This window comes from Ictalurus furcatus, chromosome 7 (assembly GCF_023375685.1).
Source record: "Ictalurus furcatus strain D&B chromosome 7, Billie_1.0, whole genome shotgun sequence".
Lineage (NCBI taxonomy): Eukaryota > Metazoa > Chordata > Actinopteri > Siluriformes > Ictaluridae > Ictalurus > Ictalurus furcatus.
The window spans coordinates 10565729-10574606 of record NC_071261.1 but is presented as its reverse complement, the minus strand read 5'-3'; positions in this window follow the sequence as shown (position 1 = coordinate 10574606).

Here is an 8878-nt window from a genome sequence, read left to right as displayed (position 1 = left end):
AATGGTTTAAAAGAATTAACATAGAACAGAAAGAAAAAAAAAGAAAAACAGATGAGGGGGAAAAAAGTAATCCCCTGTTGACAAGCATCTGTAAATTAGCAAAGCTAATGAAGTGATGTTAACATGACACATCTTTAGCATCTTGACTGGCATGACATTGAGTGATCGATGGCTGATTCATCCTGCTGATTACCGAAACATCATTAAAGGGGCGCAATCTCTATCTGTGATGGAGGGGAGGACAACATACCGAAATGACCGACCCAGGAAGTGACACACTGTCTTTTGGCTTATCGCTTCAGCTTTTTATTCTGTTATCAGAGTTTTCTAAAGGATATTGTCTTTGCACTATCTTATCCTGACAAGGCTGTAGGAAAATGGAATGATAACTGAGCTAGATAGACAGTGCGAGATGACATTCTTGTAAGACATATAGTCTCCAAAAAACCCACCAAAAAACAAAAACAAATCAATGCTAGACAGCTTGGCTCCCACGGAAATATCCAAATTTGAAAAGTTCTGATGATTGTGAGCTTATGTTTACTTTCATCCAGATTCCTGAATGTGACATCTGCTGTCTGTGTTATGGTGGCTTTAAAAATCGAGACAAAATAAATAAGAATAAACAAAATAACAATTCCCACCTGTGGCTAACTTGTCTGGTCAATCACCTGGCCTCGATCCTTCATTTTTAGAAAGCTCGTTTTCCCTAGTAGCAAGTCTGGCCTGCTAAATGACTTTGCTCAATTCATAAAATATGCATGGCTCAAACAGGGAAGAAGGGAAAAAAATGCTAATAACTTTTTGGAGTTAAATTCGGAAGGGAAAAAAAAAGGATCGGTTGCTAAGTATGAAAGAATTTAGCTGTGAAACTCATAAATAGTTTACTGACCCAGTGAAGATTTATCACATTGCATAAGAGATCAATTATATTTTCCCACCTTTTCGTTCCTACTCTGTGTTCGGTTTAGAGGGGCGAATTGAATAAACAATGAGGGGTGGAATACGGAGCGCGTGCTGAGACTAACGGCAGGTATTGCTAATGCTGGTGCAATCCAGATCTCCATGATAAGCTCCATTTTGCACGGGTGGCAAAGATCCTATCACCCTGACATGGATGGGAAAATCTGGATCGTAATAGAAAATACTTTTGGCATGCATGAGGCTTCAGAGCTCATGGTGTCAGTCATTCCTCTTTGAAAAAATCCGCCTATTACTAAAAGCTCTTACAAAGTCAGCTTGCTGTACATCTGAGACTTGAATGCTTTTCTGTGATAGCAGGAGAGAAAGGAACGAGGACATATGGGTTTAGAAATAATGTATGTAAATGTTCCTCTGTTTTTTTTTTTTTGTTTGTTTGTTTTACATTTGGGAATTGTAAATAAGTTAACAATATGTCACGTCATAATATTGCTATCAGCCATTTTATGGTTGATTACATGATTGATTAAAATGATTTAAAATAAAGTTTGGTTTTGGAATCAACTTTAATGCATATTTTGTGAAGGAAATGTTTTAGCAAATATTTAAACTTTCAGCTACATGTAGAATCAATTAGCAGCAGAAAACTTATTCATGTCTATGTACCATACATACATACAACTCTTTATACAGTGTAGTTTTTGTTCAAACAAACGTGTCTTTCTTTTGTTGCCCTATCGTGTTCACCTGTTTTGTGTTGGTTAGTCATTGGTTAGTTTGTCTATGTACACCCCACTGTGTCAACGTTTGTTGCTTTTGTACCTTTAATTCTGAGATTGATGTTATTTGCCTGTGCCTTGACCACAATATAACTGCAGGTTATTTACATTTCAATTGTGGCCAATTTGGACACAACTCTTTATGACTGGCGTTGACTGTTATTTATTTATTTTTTAAATGTTATTTTGCCAATAAATAGTTCCCTCTTCTGCCATTAAAAGCTTTACATTCTACTCTCAGTCCCTTTTGAAATTGGCCAGACATATTCGCTCTGTTGATAAAGCTCAACGTGAACTGGGTATGATGCAGGACTTTGGCATATACCCAATGGGAGAGCTCTGGCCTGTGAAATCTGAGATGATTGGTGGCATGCCGTCGGGCCATCAAAGGCAACAGGCACGTTTAAATCATCCTCCATTTGGCTATACATTACTCCGAGTGGCTGCGCTCAGGCAGAGAGCGGGATGTAATATGTGTCCAAGACTAATGGCCAAACAGTGCACAAGGGCAAGCGCTTCTGTTAATGCGTTTAGGTTGATGTATGGCCTCTAAAACTATACACTGCTGTCCGGCCTCTAGTTTCAATTTAATTGGTTTTATTTCAAGTGCTCACTTTCGGTCGTCTCCAGAGTTTTATGTGTTTTGATTGTTGCAATCATTGCGATGAAAAAGCTTGCGATGCATGCCAGTGTATGAGCATATTTCCTCTAAATCACAGAGCAAGCATTTGTGGCTGACACTTGTCTTGGCTTGCGCAGGCTCTGTGGCACTCTGAGTTTCTAATCAAGAAATTAAAAAATAGCTGAAACAGATTTGACCTTTTTGGAGGCTTTAAGCAAGTCCCTAGACATTTCATGTCTGTTGAGCCTGAAATATATTACAGGACTAGTTTACTTCAACCAGCTGATAATGAACAAAAGCTAAGACAGGATTATTAGTGTTCTGCAAATGCACCATGCTGGCTTGCCCTCACGGACTTAAAGTATTCCATCAACATCAATCCAGAAGATTGGAATCCTCTCCATGTTGAGTGCACGATCCGCTGTTTACACAGCTTAGCACTTATTAGACATTCCTCCATGTTGTTTACTCATGCAGCTGCAATCTCATCTTACATTCTGAGAAGAATGAAGTGGAATATTTCGAACACAGTGTTTGTGTTTGCAGTCACACATCCATGGTTTTGTTCCAATGGTTCATGACAACATTTACAACTTTAACATATGGCAAGGACACATCGCATGAGTTTCTTGCCTGGTAAATCTTCTTCTCTTCCATCACCCCCAGCTCTCCAGATTTCCATTAAAGAAGCAATTCGGCACCATCCCTGTATCCTTTATCGTCTGAATCTATTAAAGCTAATGCTTCTAGCAGCGTTAACCAGAGGCCTCACTGCAGATAGGTAAGAACTACATCCTCCCCAGTTGACACGTCTTTGCTGAAAGGGCTGAATTGATAGCTCATCAGGTGTCTGAATACCAAGCAGAAAACCTTCTTCCCTATCCAGGCTTGGCAGCTGAGTCTCCTTCTGCATCCTAATGGATCTACTGCAGTGGCGATTGAAATTCTGGACCACACTTCCTCAACTGCTTGCTTTTGTGCTGTACCTGAGAAGAGGCTGCAGGCTACATAAAGGTTGTATGTGGAACTGTGGAGGGGTTGTTAAGCCAACTTCTCCAGTACGCTACAAAAGCATGGGCATAATATTTAAAGAATGGGGAAACAACCCAGTGGTGAACTTGTCTTCTGGGTGGAGACTTTGGGTGACCTTTTTGTCTGTCAGCGACAACTGGTTTTAGATGAAAACTCAAAGCATATAGTATAGATTGTGATATTGAGATTAAAAAAAGATTGGCTTGTATTCACCAGAAGTTTAAGTTACATACTTACATACGTGGCTTAGTGGTTAGCATGTTCGCCTCACACCTCCAGGGTCGGGGTTCGATTCCCGCGGGTCTGTGTGTGCGGAGTTTGCATGTTCTCCCTGTGCTGCAGGGGTTTCCTCCGGTTTCCTCCCCCAGTCCAAAGACATGTATGGTAGGCTGATTGGTGTATCTAAAGTGTCTTGTGATGTGTGTGTGATTGCCCTGTGATGGACTGGCACCCTGTCCAGGGTGTACCCTGCCTTGTGCCCCATGCTCCCTGGGATAGGCTCCAGGTTCCCTGTGACCCTGAAAAGGAGTAAGCGGTTGAAGATGGATGGATATATATATATATATATATATATATATATATATATATATATATATATATATTCATTAGCTACTTCACTTTTATTAACTTTTAACGAAGTATGATTTTGACATGATAAATACCCATATCCATACTTAAGTAGATTTTTATTTCTACACAAGATGAGCAAAATGTGTAAATGCAGAGCTGGAGAAGAAATACATTACATCTGAGATTCTGGTATTGATTTTCCCCTGTTTGCCATGTAAAATCTATAATGGTTTAAAGAGGGACAGTCAATTTTCTGCTATTTAGGAACAAATCTGGGGCATGGATTGTTTTTTTTTTTTTTCTTTGATCAATCCAGTTTGTCCTAATAAAAGACACGTAAAAGCATGGCTCATTTCAGATGCCTGAAAATGCCATTACACCTTTAGGAAATGCAGGATGACACAGTTTACCTACAAAACCAGACTAGCCCAGTAGAACAAATGCACTTATACTTTAGTGTCTTTTCTCATCTTCATGTTAATTACACTCTAAAAATAAACGTAATTTAGGTCAAAACCCTGGCATAATTTATTTATTTATTTATTTATTTATTTTAACTTAGCAAGGTTGAGGTTGGATTAGGATGTTGCCTCAACATGCTATGTTCTTTTGGTTGTTTTAACTTGAAATGAGCTGAGTAAAATTTGCTGTGGTAAAATGTTGCTTACAATGAGCAGGATTTCTTTTTCAAGTCAATGAAAAGGAGCTTCAGGCTATGCTTTTCCTCTACAAAAAACAAACAAACAAACAAACAAACAAAAAACACTTGTAGTGTAAAAAAATACAGTCTTACTCTTTCTAAAACATGAAAACTCAATATCACACCCATGTACATTTTGAAATCATAATCATGAGTGATGAATTAACTTGACGCCAACGTTAGCTGACAATCTGAGATTACGTTACAGAAAAAATGTGAATGTAATATATAAATAGCTAGAAATAACCAGAAGTAGAAATAACAAGCAAAAAGTAAAACTTTAAGGAACTGTAACAGTAAAAATTAGGCAACTTAATGTTAACTGTAAATATAATTATTTATTATAAGAATTTATTCTAATCTTTAACATTTTCTTTAAAATATATATATATATATATATTTTTTATTCCAGGAAGCTTTATTTACATCAGCTATCTAGCCAAACTACACATAAGAAAAATGTATTGCCAGTGTAAGATCTTTTAAATACATAAGTCAACTAAATTAACAGTGTGAACAATATCTTGCAGCTGCAGCTGATTTCTTTTACTTTTTCTGGTCGCAATAAGCGAAATGGAAAATTCCAGAAAATAAATCTCAAAGCAATGTGCCTGTTCTCTTTCAGGTCCACATCCCCAACCCAATTTGGCTTACATCAACTCAAATACCTGACTGGCCAAGCTCATCCCAGCAACTGAGTTGTAAAAATAAGCCAGCGTTTAAAAAAAATAAAATAATAATAATTATGTAGACTGTAGCTTCCAATTGGAATCAGTGGGTCATTTCTTATTGATTGTCTTGAATGAGCAAATTGTATCACAGCCTGAGAAAACTCAGCTGGAGCAATTCCATTAGTTTGTAATCACTCGTGTATTGTCCTTGGCTCCTTTTCTCAACCGTTTCTATGCACATGATGGGTATACAGTAGAGTATTCCTGGACTCATAATGGTCTCGCCGTGTGTGAAAAACTGATGAAATAGTCTGACATGGAGCTTCTCATTCTCATACCTCGAGGAAAATATCGAAGCGTATCTACAGTATGATGGCTCGTCTGCCTTGTGAATGTGGAAAGGGGAACGATTATTTCCCGTAACTTAACTAGGGCTTTGGTTTTATACCTCTGCACTCTAAAACGCTGTCTTGGCTGAAGATGCTGGTATGATAAATCTTAGAGAGATCCCCGTGGTTAATAAAGTTTGTTCATTTTTTTGTACACAATTTCCCCCCATTTGCCAATTCAAACTCATAAGACAGCATTTTGAAAGAAATGTAACAGTTTAAGAGTAAGAGAGGAAGATAATTCATTTTGTGGTAACTTTTATCATATGACATTGGCAGTTTTTAAGATGTAGATTATACAAGGGTTATTTGTGTAATTTAATTTTTGAAAAATCTTACAATTGAATTTACAGAGATTTTGAGAGCCCTAGATAATAAAATTCAAGAGAGTTGAATTTTGAAAAAGTTGACACAGCGTCAGCTATATATATATATATATATATATATATATATATATATATATATACACACACACACACACACACACACACACACACACACACACACACGAACACACACATCTAAATCAATATGTCCTCCAAGCTACAGATTCGAAGCAGAACATCAGATATCCATTCTCAAGTTAGATTTATTTGGCACACAATTAAGTGTTACAGGTTTTCAGCAAACATCTTCTTTTTTTTTTCTTCAGATCATACTCTAGGCAGAAGTATCACCTTGACTGAGCTAATGTACAATTTGATCCAATAAATCGTTATATCTTTGACTTCCTCAACTTTTTTCTGACCTCCTTTTAATTCGCATAACCCCACCCCACATCTTACTGACTTGATATTTGGTTCTATTCTTCCTTACGTAGTGCCAGGGAGGGTTGTTTTTTTCTTTGCCACTGTCACCTCTGGCTTTCTCAGTAGGGATCTAAATATAAATCTATATCCGGATGTACAGTTGTGCTCATAAATTTACATACCTACATACCTACATACTGTGTGTCGTTGTCTGGATGTTCCATGACTATGTTTATGTTTTGTGATAGTTGTTCATGAGTCCCTTGTTTGTCCTGAGCAGTTAAACTGCCCACTGTTCTTCAGAAAAATCTTCCAGGTCCTGCACATTCGTTGCTTTTACAGCATCTTTGACTCCTTTCCAACTTTCCATCTTTTCACACTGAGGACAACTGAGGGACTTGTACATGGCTATTACATAAGGTGCAAACATTCACTGATGCTCAAGAAGACAACATGATATCTTGCAACACGTTGTAAATTGAAATTTAATTGGAAAATCACTTTCTGTTGTATTGTTTACATACAACTGTACACAATCAATGTGTCTACCAGAGGACTGGGCTTGTGCGGCACACTGCAGCAGTTTTAAAGCCTGCATTTACCCTCTGCTGTTAGAGCCAACTTAGACCAATACTTTGATTTGATACACATGATGGCATTGAGGCATACTTCACATCTGGTACCAACATCTGGGTGTTCTGGTTTAGTTGCGGTCACGGTGCATTTTTCCTAATATTTCCATGAGGCGTTCATTTTGGAACTTTCTCAAACTGGTTTAGTAAATACAACTTGCACACAGTTGTCCTGTCGCTACATGGAAAAATATTGATTTATATTTTAAATATTGTTGGAAAGGTTATTTCCTAAAACATATTATTAAGTAGTCAATGTACAGTGTGTGTATGTGTATATATATATATATAAAGATGAACTGTTTCCTGGGGTTATGCTGGTTAATGGTGCTATGTTTATGTTCTAGAAATGACTTGTTTTTCATGAGCCAAGTCATTTTGCTGAGCCTTCAGGAGGTATGTCTATACTGGTAATGGGTCTTAAAGCCAGATATGAAAATATCTGCTTTAAGACCCAAATATCTGAAAATAAGAAAATATCTGTAGTAGTTTTTGTCTTTCAGCAAAAAATTTTATTAATGCAATATATGTGCTTCTCATTTATGTAAAAAGTAAAAAAAAATATAAAATAAATTGTGTGTGTGTGTGTGTGTATATATATATATATATATATATATATATATATATATATATATATATATATATATAATTCTGTTGTATAGGAATACTTTGATCAACCGTTGTGAAAGTGTCTCAAAAAAAGAACAAATATATTATTATTGCATATTTTAACACATTTTAAACAGTAACATTGGTCTTCTTTGTATTTTTTTGTCTCTGAAGTATTTGTTGCTGCTTTGCTGAGAACATTTTTTTTATTTCATTTTATGCGCGTTGATGAGCACATAACCATACACACGTACATAACAATTTTTCTCTTTTTTTCCCTTTTTTTATTTGAAAATATCCTTTTTCTTTTCTTTTTTTCTTTATCTTTCTTTCCTTTCCTTCTCCCTTTCCCCCTTCCTCTCATTGCAATGGCTTTTGTCCACAAAAATCGAACGCTGTTGAATTGATAATAAAAAGTGAAATTATTAGCACGTGAATAATATATGAAGATGTGTAATTTGAACTGAGCAAATACCTCAACTGAAAGTCAAACAGAGGTTTGAACTATTTTATGCAAAGGGTCTATTCGTTTAGAAGAAAAAAAGACAGGTTAGCGCAATCTACTATCAGGCCGCTTTTGTTGGAATTTCAGTAAGGGCAGATTAATAATACATCTTGTAGACTGTGCTCCTTGCACTTATTCCTGATGTTCAGATCTGAAAAGTGTCATAAGCGCGTTCTACCTTTCAGCTATATCACACTCTTGGAATGCATAATTGATACAGCGCACTCAAAGTCAACATTGGTATGCAGAAAGCGGTGTGAGTGCGCAAGTGCAATAAACATGTCAGAGTATGTTAAACTCAGTTATAATTCATAGAGCGTTTCATTTCGGCCTACTAAAGAATTAGCATTTTACCAGGCTCGCTAAAAACAAATCAGCTGCAAATTGCGCTACTCAACAGACTGCATTACTTTTCTATCAGCGTTAAATAATTCACAGGCTTTTTGGCGACCAAGTCAATAACTCTAAATCTACATGGAGTGTATGTGTGCGTGAGAGAGTGTGAGTGTGTGTATGCTGTGGTAAATGGGTAAAATAGCTCTGGCTTTGACCTAACGTTCACCCCGGGTTCAACCCGAGTTCAATGCTTTTCATTGCCATCGTGTTTAGTTATGCCCTTAGGGATATAACACCACCCTACGGCAAGTCTTCACAATATTACATAACATTACCTCAGCCCGTCTGGCATTACAGCATCTG